Source organism: Narcine bancroftii, chromosome 3, assembly GCF_036971445.1.
Source record: "Narcine bancroftii isolate sNarBan1 chromosome 3, sNarBan1.hap1, whole genome shotgun sequence".
Taxonomy (NCBI): Eukaryota; Metazoa; Chordata; class Chondrichthyes; order Torpediniformes; family Narcinidae; genus Narcine; species Narcine bancroftii.
Genome location: NC_091471.1, coordinates 87,543,248 through 87,570,690, shown reverse-complemented (window position 1 = coordinate 87,570,690; position 27,443 = coordinate 87,543,248). Strand labels below are relative to the sequence as shown.

The window sequence follows — 27,443 nt, the reverse complement described above, 5'->3', positions numbered from 1 at the left end:
AAGAATAAGAAGTGAGATTGAACTGTGAACCAAATAACTTTTCTTAAATTTATGCACACATTACACATACGTGCGCTTAGAATTAGAAGGGGGTTAAGTTGGGTTAGTTAAGTTAATAGTGATAAGTTAAAGTTTGATTCTGTTTTCATGTTTAAAGATAATTAAAAACAACTTTTGTTTAAGTAACTACTTGACGTGGTGAATATGTATTGCTGCTGGGTTTTGGGGTCCTTTGGGCTCGTAACAACACAAACTCTTGAAATGAACTCAATATCTCAGTCTTTGAGTTAATTTCTGCAAGAGTAGATAAATCACTAGATCAAATGGAATGCACCCTTGGGTTCTGACAGAAGTAGCAATAAAGTATGTGGAGGGATTAGAGATGATCTTCCAAAAATCAATAAATTCTGACATGTTTCCAGAGGACTGGAAAATAGCAAAGGCCACTCTGCTATTTAAAAAGGGAGGAAGGCAGCAGAAAGGAAATTATAGACCTGTTAGCCTAACATCGTGGTTGGGAAATTGTTGGATTCTATGAGATTACGGAGTACATGTACTTGGAGGTGTCTGATGAGATAGGCCAAAGTCAGCATGGTTTCCTGAAGGGAAAATTTTGCCTAACAAACCTACTGCAATATTTTGAGGAAACCAGGATAGACAAAGGACATGCAGTGAATGTTGTACATTTGGACTTTCAAAAGGCCTTTGACAAGGTGCCGCACATGAGGATTATTAACAAGATGAGAACCTAAGGAATTACAGGAAAGACACTAGCATGGGTAGAGCATTGTCTAATCGGCAGGTAACAAAGAGTGGGAATAAAGGGATCCAATTGTGGTTGGCCTCTGGTTATCAGTGGTGTTCTGCAGGGATTGGTGTTGGGGCCATTTCTTATTTAAGATATATGTTAAAGATTTGGATTGGAGAATAAATGGTGTTGTGGCTAAGTTTGCAGATGATACAAAAATAGGTGGAGGGGATGGTAGTAGGATGGAAATGGAGAAGCTGCAGAGAGACTTAGATAGATTAGGAGAATGAGCAAAGAAGAGGCAAATAAAAAACAGTATGGGAAAGTATATGGTCATGCCCTTCAGTAGAAGGAATAAAATGGCAAACTATTATTTCAATGGAGAGAAAATTCAAAATTCAGAGGTGCAAAGCGACTTGGGAGTCCTCATGCAGGATATCCTGAAGGTTAACCTCCAGGATGAGTCAGTGGTGAAGAAGGTGAATGCAATGTTGGCATTCATATCTCAATAGGATACAAGAGCAGGGATGTGATGTGAAAAACCTTAACAACTCACTCATACCTCATGTAAAAATAAAATTTACACATTTTTGTTTGAAAGTTCTTCAAAAGTATTTGAAGTTTTCATTAATCAAGACATTATAATAGTGGAACTCAAATACAAGCTATTACCAAAAGTAACACCTGAAATGCCTTATTAATTGCCCATGTACTAACTTCACATGTTGCTGTCAGTTATGTAGTGTCAACAAATCTTTCAGAAGTTGTGGAATCCAAATTACCCAGAATGTTCCTGCAGTAGTATAAGTATTGTATACCTGTTGAATAACTTGATTATATTTCAGACAGACCCATTTCTATTAGTATGTTTGATTATTTTTTTTTTACCTTTCATGAATACTCAGTAAACTGTGTACAGTGATTTACATTGCTGTTTGACTCCCCTAATTCTAACCTTTCATTGCAAAATATTCTTTTTCTCTCTTTAAGCTCCAAATACCATGACCACTTTGCTTAAATTCCAATGAATTGCCAGCTCTGCCTCTTCACTTTATCTGTTAACATTCTTCACAATTACACCATCTTTAAAGTGTGGCTGTCTGCCAGGAATTTTCAGTGATCTTGGATTTGTGCATTAATTTACTTATGCATATGATCAGATTTTCAGATTTCAGATCTATTGTCAGAGTACATACATGACATCACATACAACCCTGAGATTTTCTTTCAAGTGGGTGAGGCCGATTTACCACTTATTGGTAGTGCAAAAAGAATGTAAACAGCATATGCATGTAAACAAATAAAGAATTGTAAACAGATAACAAATGTAAACAAACTGAATGTGTAACACAGAGCAAATAAAAAAATCAATGAAAGTGCACAAGAGTCCTTAAATGAGTCTCTGAGTTTGTTGTTGTGGATTCTGATGGTGGGGGGGGTAGTAGCTGTTCCTGAACCTGGTGGTGTGAGTCTTGTGGCTCCTATACCTCTTTCCTGATAGCAGCAGAGAGAACAGAGCATGTGCTGGGTGGTGTGGATCCAAGATGATTGCTGTTTCTCACCGACAGCAGCTTACTTGGTAGTGGGGAGGGTTCTGCCTGGATCTAGTGTTGTGCAATGAGATAGGTAGAGTAAATGATGTAATAGTCAGAGACCATCTGGGAAATAGCGATCATTGTATGATTGAATTTCTCATTCAGATGGAAGGGGAAATAGTTAGATCTAAAACTAATATATTATGTTTAAACAAGGGTGACTACCATAGGATGAGGGAGGAATTGGGCAGATTGGACTAGGAGCACAGGCTAATTGATGAAACAGTTGAGGAACAGTGGAAGATTTTCAAAGAAATATTTTGTAATGCTCAACAAAAATATATTCCGGTCAGGAAAAAGGGCAGCAAGAGAGGAAATAAAGGAGAGTATAAAATTGAAGGCGCAGGTGTACAAAGCTGCAAAGAGCAGTGGGAAACTGGAAGATTGGGAAAACTTTAAGAGACAACAAGGGGTTACAAAGCGGGTAATAAGAAATGGGAAAAAGGATTATGAAAGTAAATTGGCATAAAATATAAAAACAGAAAGCAAAAAATTTTATAAATATATAAAACGGAAGAGGGCGGCCAGAGTTAACATAGGACCCTTGGAGGATGAGAAAGGAAAACTGGTAGCAAAAAATGAGGAAATGACCGAGGCATTAAACAAGTATTTTGTGTCAGTCTTCACGGTGGAAGACATGTCCAGCATGCCCAAGTGCGGAGTTAAGAATGCGAATGTTGGGGAGGGCCTTGATAAAATAGTTGTTACAAAGGAAGTAGTGATGGAGAAACTAATGGGACTAAAGCCAGTCAAATCACCTGGTCCTGATGATATGCATCCAAGGGTTCTGAAGGAAATGGCAGAAGTTATAGTTGATGCATTGGTGGTCATATACCAAAATTCCTTGGATTCTGGGCAGGTCCTGGCAGACTGGAAGACAGCAAATATCACGCCACTTTTTAAGAAGGGATGTAGGCAGAAGACTGGAAATTATCGGCCAATTAGCTTGACGTCTGTAGTTGGAAAAATGCTTGAAGTCGTCATTAAAGATGAAATAGTGAAACTTTTGGAACGTAAGAGTTCAATGAGGCAGACGCAGCATGGTTTTAGAAAGGGAAGATCTTGTTTGACAAACTTGTTAGGATTCTTTGAGGATATAATGGGTGCGGTGGATAGAGGGGAACAGGTTGATGTTGTATATTTGGATTTCCAGAAAGCGTTTGATAAGGTGCCGCACAAGAGACTTATCAGTAAGTTACAGGAAAGTGGAGTCCGGGGAAGTATATTGGCCTGGATTGAAAATTGGTTATCTGACAGGAGGCAGAGAGTCGGGATAAATTGGAGTTTTTCAGGTTGGCAGAGAGTGGTAAGTGGGGTGTCGCAGGGGTCAGTGTTAGGCCCACAACTGTTCATCATTTACATTGATGACTTGGAGGAGGGGACAAAATGCGGTGTAGCCAAGTTTGCGGATGACACCAAATTGAGTGGAAGAGCAAATTGTAATGAGGATATGGAGAGTCTGCAGAGGGAGATAGTTAAGCTGGATGAGTGGGCAAAGGTCTGGCAGATGGAGTACAATGTTAGTAAGTGTGAGGTTATCCAGTTTGGCAAGAAAAATAAAAGAGCTGAATATTATTTAAAGGGTGAAAAACTACAGCATGCTGTTGTGCAGAGGGACTTGGGAGTGCTTGTGCATGAATCGCAAAAAGTTAGGTTGCAGGTGAAGCACGTTATTAATAAGGCAAATGGAATGTTGGCCTTCATCGCTAGAGGAATTGAATTCAGGAGTAGGGAGGTAATGTTGCAACTGTATAAGGTACCGGTGAGACCGCACCTGGAGTACTGTGTCCAGTTCTGGTCTCCATATTTGAGGAAGGATATACTGGCTTTGGAGACGGTCCAGAGGAGGTTTACTAGGTTGATCCCTGGGTTGAAGGGGTTGACTTATGATGAAAGATTAAATCGTCTAGGATTGTATTCACTCGAGTTCAGAAGAATGAGAGGAGATCTTATAGAAACATATAGAATTATGAAGGGTATGGATAGGATAGATGTAGGAAGGTTTTTTGAGCTGGCCGGGGAAACTAAAATGAGAGGACACAGTCTCAAGATTCGGGGGAGTAGATTTAGGACAGAGATGAGGAAAAATAGTTTTTCCCAGAGAGTAGTGAATGTTTGGAATTCTTTAACCAGGGAAGTGGTTGAGACTGCCTCATTAAACATATTTAAAATTCTGTTAGATAAATTTTTACATGATAGAGGAATTAGGGGATATGGGAGAAGGCAGGTAGGTGGAGTTAGATCATAAATTAGATCAGCCATGATCATATTGAATGGCAGAGCAGGCTCGATGGGCCATTTTTGGCCTACTCCTGTTCCTACTTCCTATGTTCCTATGTCTTAGCTGTGTCGACTACCTTTTGGAGGGCTTTACATTCAGGGGTACTGGTGTCCCCATACCAGACCATGATGCAGCCAGTCAGCACATTTTCCACCACACATCTGTAGAAATTTGCAGGGTTTCTGGTGTCATTCCAAATTTCTGCAAACTTCTGAGCAAGTAGAGGTGCTGACAATACCATTAGTGAGTAGGGTCCAGGAAAAATCCTGAGATAGAGACTCCTAAGAACTTATATTTGCTCACTCTCTCTGCCTCTGATCCCCCAATGATCACTGGATTGCATATGTCTGGCTTTCCCTTCCTGAAGTTAACAACCAGCTGTTCAGTTTTGGTGATATCAAGTGTAAGGTTGTTGTGGTGCACCATTCAGCCAAGTTTTCAATCTCCCTCCTGTACTTTGACCCATCTCCTTTCCCTATACAACCCTCTACAGTGATACTGTTGGTAAATTTGCAGATGATGTTATTGTTGTAATGAGCCACAGTGCATAGGTGTAAAGTGAGTAGAGCAGGGGGCTAAGAATGCAGCTCTTTGGTGCTCCAGCACTGATGGAGATTGTGGACCAGATGTTCTTACCAATCCTCACTGATTGTGGTCTGGAGTGAGGAAATCCATGATCCATTTACACAGTGGGGTGTTGAGTCCCAGGTCTTGGAGTTTACTGATCATTTTTGAGGGAATGATGGTGTTAAATGCCAAAGAGCAGTCGATAAATTCATGATAAAGCATCATGATAAATTCATCTTTACTGTCCAGGTGTTCCAGGGCTTTGGGTAGGGCCAGTGAGATGGCATCCACCATAGACACATTGCTACGATAGACAAACTGGAATGTATCCAAGTCATTGCTCAACACCAGCCTTTCAAAACACTTCATCATCACAGTTGATGTAAGTGTTACTGGTCAATATTCATTAAGGGAAGTTACTACTGTTCTTGGGCACCAGTGTGATAGATGGCTGTTTGAAACAGATGGGTACCACACCCTGATGGAGTGAGATATTGAAGATAAGCACATATTTTTAATACTCAGCCAGGTACTCCTCAATTGCTAGGACCCAAATTGACATCTTTTTGTGGAACACCACTTATCCTCCAATCTGATTAAATGCCTCTCTTCAGTGTCTTCTGTCACTCAGCCAATTCTCTCATCAAGTTAACAATTTGCCTTTTATCCACTGAGTTCAACATTAGCCAATAGTCTCACATGTGTGACTCCATTCCAAACCTTCTGGAAAACCAAATAAGCGAGTAAATACAAATAAAACAATAAATATTATTAACTCTTTGCAGAAGGGGACTTAAAGCAATATCAAATATAATAACAAATCATACATCTAATCTTCATAAATCATTTACAGAAATATTTGATGATTCATTTCAAAATCATACAAATAGGTATGAAGACGTCTATATATTCCTTCATAAATTTTATGGTTGTTTATCTAAAAAAACTTCTAAAAATGATAAAGCTGACAGCTATTAGTTTTAATATGGCATTATTCAAAGAAAAACACTGCTCTAATGTTTATTCTCGAGTAGATATCACTTCTAAATTATTAGTTTATTTATTTTGAACTCAGCTCTAATTACAGGTTCAAGCTACTCAATATTTTAACCTGATGTAATAAAATTATTATTTACATTGTTGGTTCTTTTGATGACTTTTGAGCATTCACTCAGTGAATCATTGAACCACACAAGACTACACAATATCAAAGTTGAAGCTCTTCTTTAAGCCTGGTATTTATTCTCAGAAAAATTGTGATGCATTAAAAATACAGTGCTCCTGGATTATTGATTGCAAGATCAGAAGTTGATTGTTTCTTTTGGATTCACACCACAAAAACCCTTGCGAATAGGGAGATCTATGCATTATGTCCCTGCAGTCCAAATACTCATTGGTGGAGCTCAACGTGAAGAGCAGCCTAAGGGACTCATATAGCAGTCAGGGCAGTAAACGAGCGGAACAATGACATATCAACTCGAAAGCAGGTTTGAAATTGTAGACATATTTTTCTGTGCATTCTCACAAGTGAACTTAGCCTTGTGATTATTGATCAAAGGATGCTTTTCATGCATCCAGCATTCCTGTCAAATCCTAATGTTCAGGTTGTGCCCTTGTCTATCAATGCATCCAGCAATTATGAACCACTACACTAGGCCAAAATCAATGAGTGATTTACTGCATCCGGTGCTCCCTTTGTGGCGTTCTCTACATTGGAGAGACTGGGCGCAGACTGGGAGATCCCCTCGCTGAGCACCTTTGCTCTGTCCGCACCAATGACCGGGACCTCTCAGTGGCCAAATATTTCAGTTCTGCGTCCCACTCCCATGCTAGGACCACCTGTAAATTGGAGGAACAACACCTCATTTTGCTCTGGGTACTCTCCGGCTGAATGGTATTAACGTAGACTTCTCTGGTTTCTGCTAACCTGTACTCCTCTCTCCCTCCCTTCCCCTCCTCTTGTCTTCTTTCCTTCAGCTCTCCACACCATTCCATCTCTATTCACCCAGCCACCCTTCCTCCCCTACTTGCTGCTGTGCCCTCCTTCCCTTCTCCAACTATCAACTCCTGCCTTTGGGACCATGCTCCTCCCACCAACCCTCCAGCCCTTACCTTTTTTACTTGGACACTTGCCAAGAATTTTCCAAATCTTGATGAAGGACTCAAGCCTGAAACATCAGTTATGTATCTTTATCTTTGCTGGTTTCGCCAGGGTTGTGTTTTTACTTCAGCCACGGTGTCTGCAGACTTACATTTTATTTCTACTTTGTGGACATTTTATGCCTTACTCATCAAGAATTTTCACTGCCTTCTCAGCAGAATGCTTCAGTACTAAACTCATGATCAAGCTGAATTTTGCTTCATTCTCTGTATCTTAAATTTTGTCAAACTGAGAGGTGTACATCCAGCTACTTTGTTGTTTCACTGCTCACTGCCTTTCCAATGGGCTGTTGGCATTAACACAAACCTGACCTCTGGACTCAGTTACTACCCCATCCAACAGAACTTTCCTCCGTATTATGGAGCCTCCACTTTGAGGCCAATACGCTGTAAGCCAAGCTGATGTCATATTCTGACTGGTGATTTCTTACATGGGGAAATGAAGTTGAAGAGAGCAGCAGTAGCTGGAGTGAAGATATGGAGCACCACAGAGTACATTATAAAATGGAAAGGAAGAGTAATTACATTTATTTTAATATTTATATTATGTACAATAACCAGTCCTCGCATATATCATGCACTAATCCCTGCTTCCTGCACATATCCTTTTCTGACCTTCCTTCTTTTGTTTCCTCTCTCATTAGCCTTCTCACTTCAAATTTAACTTCCCTCCTTCACTGCATTTCATAAGAACAGAAGAAACAGGAGCAGGAAATATAGTCTCTCACGCTTGCTCTATTATTCTAAATGATCTGATCTTCATCATATTCTTCAATGCTCCTGGAGTCCAAAATAGGATTAACGAATCTGCATCCAAAACTCTCTGCAGAAATTAATTCCAAAGAATCGTAACATACGGACTTAAGTAGGTGATCTTTTAAGCTAAGCCAATGTCTCCAATTCTAGATTACTCCATCAGGGCATTGTCAGGCTCTCTCAGAAACTAAAAAAATTCAATAAGCTTACCTCAAAAACCTCTAAAGGCCAGAGAGCTTAGGCTTTTCCAACTCAACGTTTCCCCATTAAACACTCCCTTCATTCCAGAAATCAATTTTAGATTTAGACATACACCACAGTAACAGCCGGTGCTGCCCAATAATACCCAATTAACCTATAACCCCCAGTACGTTCTGAATGGTGGGATGAAACCAGAGCGCCTGGTGGAAACCCACGAGACATGGGGAGAAAGTACAAGTTCCTTACATACAGCGTGGGATTCAAAATCCGATCGCTGGCGCTGTAACAGTGTTGTGCTAACTACTATGCTCACCGTACTACCACATTTTGTGAACCTTACCTGACAAGTCTCTAAGGTAAGCGTAGCCTTTCTTAAACAATGAGATCAAAACTATAAACAGTTTCTGTTTTTAATGGCTCATCACCAAGTTGCATTCTCTCCTGTCTATTATTCTATTTATGCTCTAAACATGGATTGTAATCAAGCAGGTAGGCCACTGCTTCAGCTTCCCCTTGATGCTTCTTTTAGCATCATAAAAGATGCCCTTAAAATATATTTTTTTAAAAAGCAATATATATTAAAGAGCTGCACCAAATGAAGATGGGCAGAAGAGACCTTAAAATGTCATGGGTTAACAATGATTTTTGCTCAGTATTGGATGCTGAATTAAAATTAGAATTCACAAATGGATGTAGCACACGTTTGAAGAAATTATAAAGGTGTGGTGGCGCACATCTTCATGGCGAACTGGCCCCGCTTGTATTGCCACATGGCGGGGCAGCCATGGGGAAATGGCGATGTCAGAGGTTTCTCTCTGACTCCAGCATCCCTTCCAGCGCGCACTCTGGGCAGTGATTATGACGTCACAATGCACCAGGTGACTGAGCTCATGCTGTCCTTAAAGGGGCGCGCTGAATTTGAATAAAGACAGTTGTTAACGACCCTCAACGTGGTGGCTGTGTCTCTCTCACTGCTCACACCGCCACAAAGGTATAATTTAGATTTGTAAAGATGATTTATAGATTTGACTTCAATAAAATTTAGATTCATTTTGAATGACAGAATATAATATGTACTTTATTATTTTATGTATTGCTAGTGTTAAACTGATTTAGGGCTATCAGTTTTTTTGTATTTTGTAAATTAAAGTATGTTATAGATTCAACATAGGAGAGTACATGCAAGCCAAGAGACTGCAATTTATAAGATCATTTTTTTTCTGATAAACTAAAAGGATAATCTGGATTCTGAACTATTAATGAAGCTAATTATTTTAATTTTTTGGGAATAACCTAATTGCACGAGATTATTGGATTGAGCAGATCGTCAAATTTCATTCAAATATTTCAGAGAAGAGGAAATAATATTTATGCATTTTTAAATGAAAATCTAAAATTATTCGATGATCTTGTATCACGGAAAATAAACTAGAAAGTTACTGCTTTCAAATGCAATAGGTTTTTATTCAAATGGTTGTGTACCATTGAGGCCTCTGCAAAGAATCCCCGGACAGCATTTAACATCTGGCTAGACTGTGGGGCAGAGAACCACTTTCTATCAAAATTGCCACAGCTTTATAAGAGTTTTTAAGGTGTATCCTGATGTAAAAATATTTAATCCTCAGGCTGGAAATCCCTGTTTAAATCATGGGGATTCTGATTGCATCTCAGAAAGAGGTTTTCTCATGTTATGTTGAAGTATTTCAATATATTGAGCATCTGACACTTAGCTCAAGCCAGACATATGGAAAGTTGTGTGTCTTTTGAAGTTCATGCTAATGGATGGCATTAGCAATCCCAAATTCTGTCCACTGCTTTGTATTACAAAGAGTTTAAATCTTCACTGATGTTTATGGACCACATGGATTGAAATCATGATTGATTTTGAATCTTGTTAGAATATCATTTAACTTATGTTCTCTACTGCTACCTGTAGCTCTGTAAGTTCAATTTGAAAATTATAAAGCAGCTCCTTAAACTCTAGGAAAATCAGAATGATCTCTGAATGATGAATTATTTTATATAACTAAATGTGAATGCATTATATCATTATATTAGCACAATTTCCCCCAAATGTTGTAACATTACTTAGGAAGGAATGTATCCCACTACATTGAATGGTTTGAGATATGAACAAAGCATATTCTCCCGGGCACCCTGAGAAAGCTTGAGAAGAGATAAAGTTGCAACTATGGACAATAAATCAGCCTATCCCTCACCTTTAGATCAGCTGTGAACAAGCTGATTTTGACTTTACAATAGATTTATCCTATCACAAATTTTCCTACTTGTTTTTCTCCTATCAACCTCTCTTCCCCATGAATATTCTCAAAATGTTCATCTCTACCAAGCCAGCTGCTTCCCTGCTGAGTACAGTATTTCTGGTATTTTCCATTTTTATTTCTGATTGCCTGAGTTGATACATTTTTGTGTTCAAAATGTTTGATGGTGTCTATAAAATAAGCCTGTATTACTGTGATCATTGATGACAAAAACATTATAACTGGGCATAAAAGGAGTAAAAATGAATTTAAGCATGCATTAAATGCTGAAGAATATTGCAACCTTTTGTTTATGAATGATCAGCATAAAAGGACTGAATGCAATACAGTTAAAATAAGGGTAATTTGGTGTTTTACAGAACTTATGTTTTTTTTTGTTATTTCTAACATTTTCCTTTTTATTTTACCTGTGTGAAAATAATTTTTTAAAAATCTGGGGAAAATTGTGATAATGGGAACCATAGGAAAAATATAGTCAACCGTCATCTTGCCAAATCGCGGGGAAGGCCTTATTCCTTGTGTTGTTGGAATAACTTAATTCTGCTCAGAATCAATTGCTACATCATGCTTTACAAAGCATATATATATGCCATTGACTTTAGTAACTTGTGAAATAGTTCAGATTTTAAATAGTGACTGTTTTAACTGATTTAAATCAGGATTAGTAAATGTGATGTCAAAGTGTAAGGATCACATATTTAATCTAATGAACAACACCGGACAACAACAAGATTTTTCTTCCTGAACTCTTTTGGATGTATTTTATGGATTATAGGCTGCTAATTATGAAAATCACCTTAAAATTTCCTTTCACCTACCATTTTTTATATACAACCTTTTTTTGTGTTTTCTGGCCATATTTTAAGTCTACTGGTATATTGTTCATAAAGCAAGCTGTTTTGGTCTGTCCAAGCATGCTCTCAGTGCAGGTGCTATGCATATATTGCTTAGTCAGGATAGATGCAGTCAGCCTATAAAAACAGCTCACATATACTGATACTGTGAATTACATTAATATGGATTGAATGCATTTGGATACACATGTTCTTCAGGCAATAGCATAGTGAGTGTACTAAACAATAGCATTTATTGTCTTCACTAAGATTCAATACAGCAATACAGTCAATGCTGCAGCAGCTACATTACATTCTGTTATATTTGTGGCGATTACATGCTTAAAGGAGTAGCATGACTGCTCTTATTAAGAAAAGCTATGAGCTCTACTTCAGTTGTAAAATCAGAGACCAAGACAAACCCTGGGCTCCTCACATTTGTTGTGTAACATGAGCAGTCAACCTGAGAGCTTGTGTCAGCATCATTATGCGATTAAACATGCTAAATTCAATAAAAGCTAATTTAATGTTTCTCTTACTTCCTACGTGAAACAGAAAATCTGAAATTATCTTTGTGTTCAGGTTGAAGTTGTCTATTGTAATCCCCAATTAATTTTCAGAAAGCAAGCCTTTTGAAAAAAATTGTTGTCCAGTGTAATCTATTGTAAAAATTTGTCATGGGAACATTGACTGACACATGCTTAACAAAAATATCCCTTTTCAATATGCTAATAGCATTGATTTCTGGTTTTGGTATCCTGGGTTCTTATCCTGTTTTAATGTTGTTGCCATGTGTCTGGTCTTCACTCATCATCTACCTTTTCTCTTCTGTTTTTTGCATTTGTGTTGGACTGCCTTCTACACCATGGAATCTTGAGTATTACTAACATCCCCATAGTTATTCATCAGATTATAATACTCTGTGTATCTCATAGCACATAAGAATGTAAATCGTTCAAATGTGCAGAATACAGCTCTTGACAGACTTGTGCTATTATTCTCACAAAAACACAGAAATGCTGGAGAAATTCAGCAGGTCTTGCAGCATCCATTGGAGGTAAACACAGATAATCAACATTTCAGGCCTGAGCCTTTCAAGGTATGACCAAAAAGCAGGCAGATGCCTGAATGAAAAGTCTGGGAAGAATGGAGGAAAGGATGGGGAGCACAGACCATAAGATAATAATTGGACATGAATAGGAGGACAGGAAAGGTGAGAAAGGTGGAAAGGAGGAGGGTCTGTGAATGAAGAGCTAGAGGAAAGGAAAGAAAGTGCACATGTAAGAGGAAAGGAAACACAGGGATAGGAGAAGGGAGAGTTGGGGAGTAGGGGTTAATGGAGATGAGAGGTCAATGCTAATGCCATCTGTTTGAAGGGTGCACAGTAGAATAGGAGGTACTGCTCCTCCAAATTACAGGTGATCTTAGTCTAGCGTACATGAGACCACAAACAGACATGGGAATGGAGCAGGGAAATGAAATGGATTTCTGCTGGGAGATCCTCACTATTGCAGCAGAGTGAAGATGCTTAACAAAGCAATCTCCCAATCTGCATCTGGTCTCTCTGATATAGATGAGACCATAATGGGAGCAGTGGATGCAGAAGATGACCCATGAAAATTCAGGGACTGTTTAGGGCCCAGAATGGTGGAGAGGGAGGAGTATTGGCATTTCTTGCAGTCACAGAAATAGGTCCCTTTCTCTTTACCTCCTTTCCTCCAGTGGTCACAGCAATAGGTTCCTTTCCCTCTAGGCCCTTTCATGCAGCTGGATAGGGGTGGGCTGATGATTTTGCGATGACACTGTCAGCCCACCACCCATCTCCTCTCTCTCCCTCTCTCTCTCTCCCTCTCTCCCTCCACCCCCTCCATGACCCCATCAGGCATACGGCAGCTCATCGGGTCGTTTCAGCCTTCGGGGTCGCTCATCAGGGGCTCAAAAAGCAGCAGAGGAATGGCCATCTTCCCTACCCTTAATACCCCACGTAGTTGGAACCACTGTATTCGGTTCAAGCTGTGCGCCACAGCTTCAGTTGCCCCGCCTCCATCAGCTCCGGAGGGCGCTACAATAATAACTCTGGGTTATTATTATTCCTTTTTTACTCTTTCTCCATAATCCTACAATATTTTCTTTTTAAGTAGATGGCTAATGCTCTGTGGCACTGAATCTGCTTCCATCAGCTCTTGCATTCACTCAACATGAATGAATGCAAGAGCAGCCTTTTAGGGCTGCTCCATGAAAGATGTTTATATTTTTCCTCTGCACTTATAGCTGGCTTCCAGGCGGAGGATGGCATGAAAGAGCCTTCTGTCTCCTTTCTTCCATTCACAGAGCCACCCTCTCCCCGATTAATTATCACCATTCCTCTCCTGTCATCATATTCATATCCAATTTTCGCCTCTCTTGTCTGTTGACCTCTGCTCCCTTCTCCCCCAGCCTTTTTATTCAGGTGTCTGTCTGCTTTTTGCTCATATTTGTGAATACAGTTACAGAGTTCTACCTCCTATGGACGCTGCAAGACCTATGAGTTCCACCGGCATATCTGTGTTTTTAATATAGTCACAGCATCTTCAGGCTTTTGTGTTTCACTCTGGGTTATTATTATTCCTTTTTTACTCTTTCTCCATAATCCTACAATATTTTCTTTTTAAGTAGATGGCTAATGCTCTGTGGCACTGAATCTGCTTCCATCAGCAATTAAAGCAGTGGATTCCCAACAAAAACAATTTCTAAGCAGAAAACATTCTCTTTAAACACTATTGGTTCTTCTGCCAATCATCTTAATTTTATCCTTTGATTTCTGATTATCTTCCTGGTAGAAATAATTCCTCTGAATTAATTTTATTAAAGCTTTACATAATTTTGAACACTTTCAATAAATTTGCCCACAATTTTCTTTGTCTGAAAACAAATACCTGTGCTTGTATGTGCCTCCATTGGATTTTGACCAGCTTATGAATTATCTTAATTTATTCTCTATTTGTTCTATTGGATAAGTCTGATGCAAACAGTATCTAATAACATGCTAACCCTCAACAATTTCTTGTTTTATCTGCTGCATGTAACATGTGGAACTCCATAGGCTGCTGAGTTGAAGTGAATTAATACCATCCTGTGCCACAAGTTCCCTGGATCACTTGATCTCTATTGCCCAATCAGCTTCCTGCTGATCTGAGCTTTTCAAATCCAATTGCCAGGTGCAGCCTTTAGATAAAATCCCTGTTGAAGTCTGCTACATGTCATTGCCTAGCATTCTGGAATAATCAGCTTAACAACACTGGAGTAATGTTTTTATTACAGAACTCCGAGGGCTCATCATAGCCTTCTCAAAAGCAAACAAGGATAGCCAATACAATACTACCTTAGCTATTGATGCACCTACTCTGTAATTGAATTACAAAAAAAAAAGCAGTATTTAAGTTTCAGATGTTAAAGGCATTGCTGTAAATATCTTGCCACACTCAATTATATCTTTACCGAATCAGAGCATATGCAGGAGGTTTTCCATAGATAGCAATTAATATTGCACCATTCAGGTCAATTAAACACAGAATACAAGGCAGGGTTTTGCGCACACTTACTATGAGAGCATTATAAAATCACTGGAGAATTCTGAATGTCACATACAACATTTAGGTTCAAGGTCTTTTTATAAACTACAGTACTGTCAACTTCAGTTTTGAGATATTCAACTGACTTCACATTAGCAGACTTTTAGAAAAAATATTTCCAGGTTGTTTATTTGAAGAAATACTTCCTGACATCACCTCAGGGAGCATGAAACACACTCAAAAGAAAATATTACACATGCATGTATCTTGTTTAAAAGCAGCAAGTGGCAAAGTGTATGAAGTGATACACTCAATTCATGACTTTTAGGAGTAAAACAAAAATCTGCAAACACCATGATGAAGTAAGAACACAATGCTGGAGAAATTCAGTAGGTCAAACCATGTACTTTATATAGCAAATATAGATATATTACCAACATTTCGGGTATGAGCAGAATCCTTGTTGAGCAGATGCTCTTACCTTGATGAAGGGCTCAAACCTAAAATGTTGGTTATGTATCTTTATCTTGGCTATATAAAGTACACAGTTTGACTTGATGAGTTTCTCCAGCATTGTGTAATGACTTTTAGGCTATAGTTTGTGCATTAGGAGACAAGATTCCTTGGTTAAATCCAAACATTATATTAAAAGGAACGTGCATCTCCAACACAATACAGATAATTTTTATTTGTACATTTTACTGGCTGCCATGAATTAATGAAATATTTAATAGAATCTCAATTTAGTATCTTATTAAAAGTTAATTTACTGGCAATTATGATTTTTACTGACAAACAACTGTTTCATTCATGAGGGGGATATTTTGCAACATAACTTTTTAATAAGCTGTTTAAAATATTCCCCTTGTGGTGGCTCTTTGCAGCTTCCCCATGAGGCCTCACAAAATGAAAGACGAACGTGACGATTCAGCAGGCTGCACGAGGCCCGCAGCGCTGCCCTCCGATTGGCCACAACCAAATGAGCTTAACTGCCCTATCAGGGAAAGCAGATCACAAACACACCAATCAGTGCTGAGGGGGATTTTACCACGCCCCTCAGCTTGAGAATAAAAGCCGGGCTGTGAAGCCCAATAAAACTCAGTGTGTTACCAACACTCAACTGGGTTGGTGTCATTCTTTCTGGGAACAGTGTGTTCTTTCTGAGCTAACCCGCATGCAGCTGTAACTTCTTCTGTGCTATAGGCTCTGCAGAGCCATAGCTTGTAGCAGCTAGCCTACACCCTAAACATTTTTGTGCTAACTTTTTGCACCAAATATTTCAAAACAAATATACTTGCAAGCAAATTAAGTTTTGTAAACCTTTCATACAGGAATATAATGGTGTGGAAATCTAAACAGACATAAATAATACTTTAAAATATGTTATTATTTATAAAAGGATTGCAGCATTTGACTGTAAATATCTCAACAAAATTATTTTTAATAACATAATAATTTTGTGTCCAAACCTAGCACCACACTACAGAGAATCTGAGAGTTCCACTCATTTCTATTTATTTTTGGTTTATAGCCAATGGTTCATGGACTTTTATTAGGTGATGTATAATAGAAGTCTCTCTTGTGCTTACAGTAAGATGTGCACTAATGGGTGGCCTGGAGTCCAACCTTGATTGGCAGGGGTGGTTGGTGTAGTGGTTAGCACAATGCCTTTACAGCGGCAGCGATTAGAACCGGACCAAGGTTTGAGTCCTGCGCTGTCTGTAAGGAGATGGTACGTTCTCCTGTATCTGTGTGGATTTTCTCCAGTTTCTTCCCACCATTCAAAACATACTGGGGGTGTAGGTTAATGGGGTGTAAATTGGGTGGCACAGACTCATGGGCCAAAATGGCATGTTGCTGTGCTGTCATGTCTAAATGTCTTAAAATATTAAGTGCCAGAATTATGGTTACATAACTTAATAAATGGAAATAGATCGATCAGAGACAAGTGTGGTTGCATTCCATTATCCTATGCCATAGGCAAAAAGGATATTATGAAACAATATCCTTCTATTGACTGTATCTGGCTATGTTTAGTGGCTAGAAGATTATTCAAGAGGATAAATCAAGAGAAGAAAGGATACTGGATCATATAATTTTTAATGTATTCTTTTACCACCTCTTTTGGATAGAACCATCATCCCTTTTGCCATTTTAACTCTTCTGCCTGCCATCTCTCATAGACCCTCTCTTTTTATCTTTCCTTCCCTCTATCCCCCAAAATACTAAAGCCCCCTTCACATTTGCATCCCACTAAATTGGCCATTCAGTGTCCTGGGATAGGTTTGGCTTTTCACACTTGACCATTCCTAACTGGGTCACTGAACGTTTTCACACTTGCAAGGAACCATCCCTGGGGGTTAGGACTGTTCTGCCTTCTACTAGTGGCGTCATGGCTCATCAAGCCTGCCCTAAATCTTGATCAATGTATTATGATCTTATATTTGAACAAAATTAATTCTGCCTAATTATGAGCCCTTCAGCCCCTGTTGTTCCAACCTAATATAAGCCTTTATAAGGGACCATGGGAAAGTGCTAGCAATAAATAGCAACAGTGGACAATTTTTAAAACAGGGTGAGAAAGTTGGTAGTGCTATAACTTTCAATTTATATAGTGTGGGAAAGTTTGTCGTGCTGTAGCGCACAATATGTATAGAATGGGAAAGTTGGTAGCAGTATCGCATACAATTTATAATGGCGAACCTTTCCTCTCAGAATTCCATGCAGCAGGGAAATTCATAGAGGGGTTTCTCTGCTGCACAGCATTCTGGGAAGTCAGGTCTGCTATTGCTTTTTCCCCATAGTCTTTATAAATTGTGTGCTCGAGTGCTACCAATTTTCCAATGCTGTTTAAAAATTATCCACTATTACTATTTTTTTCCTCTCTCTCTTTCTCTCACTGTGATTTTCCCACAGCAAAGTTTATATCTTCATTTTAATTTTTCCTTCCTTCAAATTCCTGCACACACGCAAAAACTTGGGTTATTTCATCCCACCATGCAATACCCATTTCACACTTACTTGATTGCAACACCAGCATCTGCAAACGCCAGGGATTGTATTATGAGTCAAGGCCATCAATGCCGGGTGTGAGATGACGTCATTTGATGCCGGTGTTGAGCTGATTTTGCTTTCACACTAGACACTTTAAAGGACAATTGGCGGTTAATTCCTGGGATCATCTGCAAGTGTGAAAGGGTTTAAGATTGCTGGATATTTGATGCAAGCCCATCAACCTAAAAAGTATCTTTATTTTCCTTGAGGATTTGCTAAGTATTTCCAAAATTTTCTATTTTTACATAATGGTGTTTACACAGGATACAAAATTCCCCACAGAATTCAACATAAAAATCGATATTTTAATGTTTTTATCAAAATGTGTTTCAATATACCTGCTGCATCACCTTCATAATATTGATACTAATTTTTGGCAACTATTTTTCTATATTTTAACAGTTTAGATAGAGGCATTACTCATACAAAAGATATCAATTTGAGATCAAGCTCTTCACTTGATGTTGAGATAATATGACTAGAAAAAAATCTCACCTTATTAATTTGTTTTCCATTAGCAGAAAGGCAGCTGTTTAAAAATTGTGAGTTCCCACTGAAATTCCAGTGAGGCGGTAGACGACAAAAGACATTTGAACAGGTACATGGTTAGGAAAGAGATAAGCGAGTTATGGGCCAAAGGGCCGTTTTTCATGCTGAATAGGACTAGCAGTATTTGTCACTAAAAAAATTAATGGCAGCTGATATATATTAGTCAGGTAATGTTAATTTACTTATTGAAATGGATTTATACATCCCTACTACCTCATGTCTTGCAGTTTGAAGGCACTGGGGTTGCATCAGCAACATATATTTTGCAGACATCATGAATTTTCATTGAATTTGTGATGATCTAAGCATAGAATGAAACAAGACTAATTTTTGTTATATGTGATTTTCTCATTTAGAATTCAGTCAATAACATGTTGCTGCGACCGCTGGATTATCTGAAAAGAATTACAAACATAATGATTCAATGTGACATTGGATGAGAATATGTTGACATTAACAAGACCACTCTCAACTTTATGATGCTGAATTACTTAATGATTCACTGTTATTCTTTGTACTTTGGCTGATCAAATGTCTGACACAGGTTTTGGTGCAGAGTCACTGCTGTTTGTTAACTATATTAATGACCTGCATGACAATAGTTAATATGGTTAGTAAATTGCAGATGGAACTAAAATTGGTGGCATAGTGGCCAGTGAAAGATATGTAGTGAAACAAAATAGACTGCATACGCTGTGATGTAGTAAACACACTGAAATGCTGGAGGAACTCAGCTGGTCTTTTCACCATCTAAAGGAGACAAAGGTACATTCCCGATGTTTCAGGCCTAAGTCCTCTTTCAAGAAAAATATCAGAAAAGCCAGAAGCAGGATATGTCAAAAGTCTTAGAAGGATATGTAAATTTATAGTAGGATATACAGTAGGTCCATTGGGAGAGTGGGATAAAGAGTGGCAAATGCAATTTAACTCTGACAAGTGTGAGGTGCTGCACTTTGATAACTTAAAACAGGGCAGAATTTGGTAAATGGTAAAGCCCTGGAATCTAATGATACTCCTTGTTCACTCCTCCCTCCCCACCAATCGTGCCCTTGACACCTACCCCTGTTACCACACGATATGCTTCTCTTGCGCCCACACATCCTCCCTTACCACCATTCTGGGCCCCAAACAGTCCTTTCAAGTGACAGAACATTTCACGTGAACTTGCAGGGGTCATCTACTGCATCCAGTGCTCCCATTGGGGTCTTCTAGAGTTGGAGAGACTGAGTACTGACTGGGAGATTGCTTTGTTGAGCACCTCGGCTTGGTCCACTGCAAAAGCGTGGATCTCCCAGTGGCCACCCATTTTGATTTGCCATGCCATTCTCTAGCTGATGTCTGTCCATGGTCTCATGCAATGCCAGCCACCCGCAAATTGAAGGAACAACATCTCATCTTTCATCTAGGCACCCTCCATCTGAATGACATTAACATGAACTTCTCTGGTTTCCATTTCCACCCCCCCAACTTCTTCTTTCCCCTGTCATCTTTCCCCCAGTTCTGTCTCTCTCTCCCCTTTTTCCCTCTGTCTCCTTTCAAAGAGCCAAAATCAATTCTCTCCTCTCCTCACATTCAATTAACATCTTTTGTTGGTCTAGACTCCTCCCTGACCCATCTTTATTAGCCCCTTTCACATTGAAAATAACCAAGGGGTCAGGTAGGGAAAGACATATATGGTGGAATGGCGAGGCTATCAGTGCTGGAATAAGATGGTGGTAAAAAGAGATGGGGAAGAGGAGAGAAGGGAAGAATCCAGTGGGGAGATGGAACGAAAGAGAAGGGAGGGGGGATGAGAATGAGTGGGAGATATTAAAAAAATTTAGACACACAGTACAGTACATGGGTTGAACCAGACAATTTAGTGGGTATTTAGCAGGTCACTTAGCAGTGTGAATGCTCCCAACTGGGCGGGAGGGGGGTAAAAATCAATTGGTTTCTAATACTTGATAGGGAGTTGTATAAGAGTCCAGCCGAGTTGACTCAGCTGCAGTGTGAATGGCCAACCCTCTCAACCAGGTATCATGAGTGACGTTAATGCCTGCGTGTGTGCGTCAGGTTGGTAGTTTTAATATCAGTCCAGTTATATTTCACAGGGTGGCTGGTGGGGCTATCAGCGCACAGCTGGCGGGGCTGTCAGCATGCAGCCGGCAGATCTGTCACTAGAACGGTCGGTGGAGCTGTTAGAACATACCTGTGCTTTAAATAATTTTCAAGATTACTTTTAATACACTGCAAATACTATGTAAATAGTTATTATACTCTATTGTTTAGGGAATAATGACGTTGGTCTGTGGGTTTGTCCTAAGTCTGAAGCTCACCGTAGTAGATTTTTCCTCAATCTTTTATACACTGCACATGTATATCTTATTAAATTGTATGCGTTTTTCCCCATGGTCTTTTATACTTTGAGCCCGTATGCCTTATTCAATTGTGTGCATTTTTCCCCACAGTCTTTTATACATTGTACAAGTATGTGCTTTATTCCTGCTATGATTTTACTACCCTGCAAGTACATAATATGTCACTCTGGACATTACCACTGGAGGTTGGGCCCCTCCTTAGATGCATGATATCAACATGAACCAGGTAATTCATGGTCAAGTGTGAACGACTCATGGTATGCAACACTGGTTGTTACTCGCCTATTTAGTGGGTTGCCAGTGAGAAATGGGCTAACTCACAAAGGACTGGTGAACCAGGAAGAGTTAAAACATGGTGGACAAAGGCAGATGAATAGCAAATGCCTGTTAAAGGGGGGAAAGAGGCAAGTGAACCTAGCGATCAGGTGGAGGAAGACATATCTGGTGGAATGGTGAGGCTGTCAGTGCTGGAATATGATGGTGGTGTAAAGAGATGGGGGAATGAGGAGAGAACGGAAGAATCCATTGGGGAGATGGAACCAAACAGAAGGGGATACGAGAATGAGTGGGAGATTTAAAAAAAAATTAGACATACAATCCATGAACTTGTGCTGCCCAATTACACCAATAGACCTACAACCCCTGGCACATTTTGAAAGGTGGGAGGAAACCAGGGCATCCAGAGGAAACCCACATAGACACTGGGAGAACATACAAACTTCTTACAGGCAGCGCCAGATTCAAACAAGGGCCGCTGGCACTGTAATAGCATTGTGCTAATTGCCACACTAACTGTATGAATCCAGTGGGGAGATGGGTGAGGGTGGTTGGGAAGGGGGACAAAAGATAAAGGTCTCAAGCAAATTTAGTACATCTGGATTTACAAGAGGGTTTATTATTTGTAAAAGAGTCAGGTAGGGAATAAATGAATGAATTGTTCATTGTCATGTCTAATGAGATACAGCGAGAAATTCTGTTTCGTGTGCTATCCAGACACGTGAATATTTCTGAAGTAGTAGAATTTTGCAGCACAGGCCCCTTTAGCCCTTCTAGTCTGTGCCAAGATATGCCGAATGGAAAAAAGTCACTGTCGCCAGCCGCTTTCAGGTGGAATCGCTGGGAGAATGCGGCTCCAGAGCGGCTGCGGATGTCTGCTGAAGGCAGTGTTCTGCCACGTGAAAGGTCCACAGCAGGGAGAGGTCCCATGGACTAAATGCCTGCTCCTGAATCGGGGCAAGGGCAGCTGTCTGACAGCTCCCCTCCCTGTTGCCGACAGCCCCCTCCTCGCTGCCTGACAGTCCTCTGGCATGGGACTATGGGGCTGCAGCGGCTGGCACAGGACTATGGGGCTGGAGCGGCCACTGCGGGACTACGGGGCTGTAGTCCTGCGCCAGCCACTCCAACCTTGACGTCCTTCGCCAGCTGCCCCAGCCCTGTAGTCCCGCACGAGGGGGCTGTCTGGCTGACTGTCATCAGCCCACCCCCTGCTAGGCACCTGAAAGCTGCTAGCTGCTTTGCCTTTCTGCTTTCAGGTGCCTAGGGGGAGCGCTCGGAAGCGGAGAATATACATCCCCGAGATGGGTTGAGTAAATGCTCCTCGGGGAGGCGTTTTCCGTTTCAGATGGCCTCCCGACAGCCACGTTCGGGTATTTTAGGCAGCTTTACATTCTGGTATTCTGGCCATCTGAAAGCGGCTACCGAGTACTTTCTCAGAGACAGTGCAGTGACTAGAGGGGTACCGTAAGGCTCAGTGCTGGAACCACAGTTAATTACAATATATATCTATGACTTAGATGAGGGAATAGAAAGCAGCATCTCCAAGTTTGCAGATGACACAAAGCTGGGTGGCAGGGTTAGCTGTGTAGAGGATGCTAAGAGGATGCAGGATGACTTGACAAGTTAGGTGTATAGGCTAATACATGGCAGATGCAATATAATGTGGATAAATGTGAGGTTATCCACTTTGGAGGCAATAACAGGAGAGAAGATTATTTCCTAAATGGTGTTCAATTAGGAAAAAGGAGAGATGCAACGAGACCTGGATGTCGCTGTGCATCAGTCATTGAAAGTGGGTATGCAGAGCAGGCAGTGAGGAAAGTTGGCATTCATAGCAAGAGGATTTGTGTACAGGAGCAGATAGATTCTACTGCAGCTGTACAGGGCCTTGGTGAGACCACACCTAGAGTATTGTGTACAATTTTCGTCTCCTTATCTGAGGGAGTGCAAAGGAGGTTTACTAGATTGATACCAGGGATGGCAGGACTTGCACATGAAGAAAGGCTGGATCGACTAGGCTTATATTTGCTGTAATTTAGAAGATTGAGGGGTGAATCTTATAGAAACGTATAAAATTCTTAAGGGATTGGACAGACTAGATTTTGGGGAAAACCAGAACCAGGGATCACAGTTTAAGGATAAGGGGGAAAGTTTTTTAGGACTGGGATGAGAATATTTTTTTTTCTCTCAGATTGGTGAATCTGTGGAATTCTTTGGCACAGGAAGTAGTTGAAGCTGGTTCCTTATCTATATTTAAGAGGGAGTTAGATTTGGCCCTTGTAGCTAAGAGGATTAGGGGGTGGGGAGAAGCCAGGTATTGGGTACTGAATAGATGATCAGCCTTGATCAAAATGAATGCAGTGTAGACTTGAAGGGCCACATGGCCTATCCTACACCTATTTTCTATGTAACTCGCTTTAAATGGGTGCCCTCTAGTTAGAAACACTTCTCCTATGGGTCAGTTTATTACCATTTATGCCCTTCATAATTTTGTACACCTCAATCAGGTCACCTCTCAGCCTCCTCCATTTCAAGAAAAATAAACCCATCCAACTTAATCTCTCTTCACAACTCTAACATTCTACACCAGGCAATATCCTGGTTAATTCCCTCTGCACTCTCTACAGTGCAACCACATCTTTTAAAGTCACAGCAACAAGGACTGCACAAAATATTTCAGATATGGCCTCACCAATGTTTTTTGACAATGATCATAACCTCCCTGTTTCATGTCCTGATTAATGAAGATGACAATCCCATATGCCTTCTTTATTTCCTTTATATGCTGACTCCTTCAGGACCATTACATGGGTGTAAAAGCAGAGATATACAGTAAAACCTCGTTAGAACGTGGTAGTTGGGGTCCAAGATTTCATACCGTGTTACAGCTAAGTCACGGAACAAATGCATACATGTCATGATTCAGGAAGCAGGAAAACAGAATACTGTGACTCAAACCCTATAATAAGACCTTTAAACTCCGCATATTAACATACACATCTTGTAAATGAGTCATAAGAGACCATGTTTGAGTTTGGCATCCTAAAATCAATGTTTTGGGTCATAACAAATCGCATTCTGAGGAGGTTTCACTGTATTATTTCTCATGAGCTTGAAATTACAAGACAGATTAATTCCTTGGCCAGTAATGGCTGAAGGGAAAGGGAAAGAAGATTTAAAATTGGATTCAGTAATAAACATGACTTGAGTAATCAAACAGACACTCCTACATTTAATTCCTTCATGATTAAAAAGTACTTAATCACTTGATATATTTAATGTAAAGATAACATACCAGTAACATGTACTAATATTTTTTTCAGAATCTTGTACACCAGTTTTTTACAAAATATCCATAATCACTGAATTATTACATTTCCATTATTGATATTGATGATTCTTTCTCTTGATGTTTCCATCTCCAAAACTGAATTAAATCTGATGAAGGGCCTGAGATATTATGGTGTGAAAAATAAAAAATAAAAATAAAAAATAAAAAAAAAAGATAAAAGCACAATTTTCATTTCAAAATGGTCAAATAATAATACCAAGGCAACCTGAGTTGTAATGAGGCAAGGGAAACAATTGTGTTAGGCCCAAGCAAAAAGTCTATTGCACAGCAGACAAAACCAAGCACTGCCCATTTCTACAAACATGAAACTTTGTTGGAAGAGTTTTTGCTTATATCGATGTTCTCGCCCCATGTTCAGTACTTCATTATTCTAAATCTAACATCCAACATGTTAAACAGCAACCATTACATATGATCACTGCAGTGAGGCATTTGACAAGGTCCCCCATGAAAGACTCATCCAAAAAGTCATGAGTCACTGGATCAGTGGAAAATTAGCTGGTTAAAATATTGGTTTGTAGGAAGAAAGCAGAGAGTAGTAGTGGAAGGAAAGTATTCGGCCTGGAGGTCGGTAACTAGTGGAGTGCTGCAGGGATCTATTCTGGGGCCCCTGCTCTTTATGATTTTTTATAAATGACCTGGATGAAGAGATGGATGGATGGGACAGTAAGATTGGGGATGATATGAATATTGGAGGAGTAGTGGATGGAGATGAAGGTTGTTGAAGTTTACAAGATGATACACACAGGATGCAGAGTTGGGCTTAAAGGTGACAGATGGATTTTAATATGGTTAAGTGTGAGGTGATGCATTTTAGAAGGACAAACCAAAAGGCTGAGCACAGGGTTAATGGTCAGAGGAACCTTGGGGTGCAAATTCAAATCCCTCAAGGTCATTGCACAGGTTGATGGGATAATTAAGAAGACCTGTGGGATGCTGGGATTCATTAATAGGGGGATTGGGTTCAGGAGTACAACTCTACAAATCTCTGGTAAGACCACACTTAAGAGTATTGTGTTCAGTTCTAGTCACCTCATTATAGGAAGGATGTGGAAGCTCTGGAGAGGATGCAGAGATTTACCAGAGGTTAGCAGAGCTGTGACTTTTCACTTTGGGAGTGTAGAAGGATAAGAGGAAACTTGATAGAGGTCTACAAAACTATGAGAAGCATAAATAGGCCGTCCAGCACCTGTTTCCTAGGTAGGATCAGCAAAATACCAGAAGACATATGTACAAAGTTAAGGGAGGGAAGCTTAGGGGAGACTTCAGGGGTAAGTGTTTTTTTTTTACATGGAGTTGTGGGTGGTTGGAATGTCTTGCTGGGGATGGTGGTGGCATTAAGAGACTCTTAGTCAGACACATGGATGAAAGAAAAATAGAGGGTTATGGGGTAGGGAAGGTTTAGTACTTTTTTTTAAAGCAAGGAATATCACAACATTGAGGGCTGAAGGGCCTGTACTGTGCTGTATTGTTCTATAACTATAACTCTAATGTCCTCCCAGAATCACAGTGTGGCTTTCGCACAAACAGAGGAACTACTGACATGGTCTTTGCCCTCAGACAGCTCCAAGAAAAGTGCAGAGAACAAAACAAAGGACTCTACATCACCTTTGTTGACCTCACCAAAGCCTTCAACACCGTGAGCAGAAAAGGGCTTTGGCAAACACTAGAGCACCTCGGCTCCAAGTTCCTCAACATGGTTATCTAACTACACGAAAACCAACAAAGTCGGGTCAGATACAGCAATGAGCTCTCCGAACCCTTCTTCATTGACAATGGTGTGAAGCAAGGCTGCGTCCTCGCACCAACCCTCTTTACTATCTTCTTCAGCATGATGCTGAAACAAGCCATGAAAGACCTCAACAATGAAGACGCTGTTTACATCCGGTACCGCACGGATGGCAGTCTCTTCAATCTGAGGCGCCTGAAAGCTCACACCAAGACACAAGAGCAACTTGTCCGTGAACTACTCTTTGCAGACAATGCCGCTTTAGTTGCCCATTCAGAGCCAGCTCTCCAGCGCATGACATCCTGTTTTGCAGAAACTGCCAAAATGTTTGGCCTGGAAGTCAGCCTGAAGAAAACTGAGGTCCTCCATCAGCCAGCTCCCCACCATGACTACCAGCCCCCCCACATCTCCATCGGGCACACAAAACTCAAAACGGTCAACCAGTTTACCTACCTCGGCTGCACCATTTCATCGGATGCAAGGATCAACAACGAGATAGACAACAGACTCGCCAAGGCAAATAGCGCCTTTGGAAGACTACACAAAAGAATCTGGAAAAACAACCACCTGAAGAAACACACAAAGATTAGCGTATACAGAGCCATTGTCATACCCATGCTCCTGTTCGGCTCCGAATCACAGGTCCTTTACCAGCATCACCTACGGCTCCTAGAACGCTTCCACCAGCGTTGTCTCCGCTCCATCCTCAACATTCATTGGAGCGACCTCATCTCCAACATCGAAGTACTCAAGATGGCAGAGGCCGACAGCATCGAATCCACGCTGCTGAAGATCAAACTGCACTGGGTAGGTCACGTCTCCAGAATGGAGGACCATCGCCTTCCCAAGATCGTGTTCTATGGCGAACTCTCCACTGGCCACCGAGACAGAGGAGCACCAATGAAGAGGTACAAGGACTGCCTAAAGAAATCTCTTGGTGCCTGTCACATTGACCACCGCCAGTGGGCTGATCTCGCCTCCAACCGTGCATCTTGGCACCTCACAGTTCGGCGGGCAGCAACCTCCTTTGAAGAAGACCGCAGAGCCCACCTCACTGACAAAAGACAAAGGAGGAAAAACCCAACACCCAACCCCAACCAACCAATTTTCCCTTGCAACCACTGCAACCGTGTCTGCCTGTCCCGCATC

At 40.4% G+C, this 27,443-nt stretch overlaps 1 protein-coding gene and 1 long non-coding RNA gene across 10 annotated transcripts in view; one reads left to right on the top strand and one right to left on the bottom strand.

The window, feature by feature from the left end:
• ipo11 (importin 11) overlaps nucleotides 1-27,443 on the bottom strand; it is a 433,130-nt gene that overhangs the window by 18,775 nt on the left and 386,912 nt on the right. The window contains exons 32-33 of one of the 5 annotated variants that reach the window (XR_011353506.1): nucleotides 18,791-18,972; nucleotides 18,072-18,156 (exon numbers count right to left, since the gene is read on the bottom strand). The exons of 3 other annotated variants lie outside the window; for them this stretch is intronic. The gene's annotated coding sequence lies outside the window, so the exon portion shown is untranslated. Of the gene's footprint in view, nucleotides 1-17,995; nucleotides 18,157-18,790; nucleotides 18,973-27,443 lie in introns of those variants that run through there. One more of the 5 variants, XR_011353505.1, reaches the window with a different exon arrangement.
• The window catches only part of LOC138757337 (uncharacterized), a 92,450-nt gene continuing 74,254 nt past the window's right edge, over nucleotides 9,248-27,443 (top strand). For 3 of the 5 annotated variants that reach the window (XR_011353512.1, XR_011353508.1, XR_011353510.1), the window contains exons 1-2: nucleotides 9,251-9,299; nucleotides 18,547-18,626. This is a non-coding gene — a long non-coding RNA (uncharacterized lncRNA). Of the gene's footprint in view, nucleotides 9,300-18,546; nucleotides 18,627-27,443 lie in introns of all 5 variants that reach the window. The other 2 variants (XR_011353509.1, XR_011353511.1) reach the window with 2 other exon arrangements.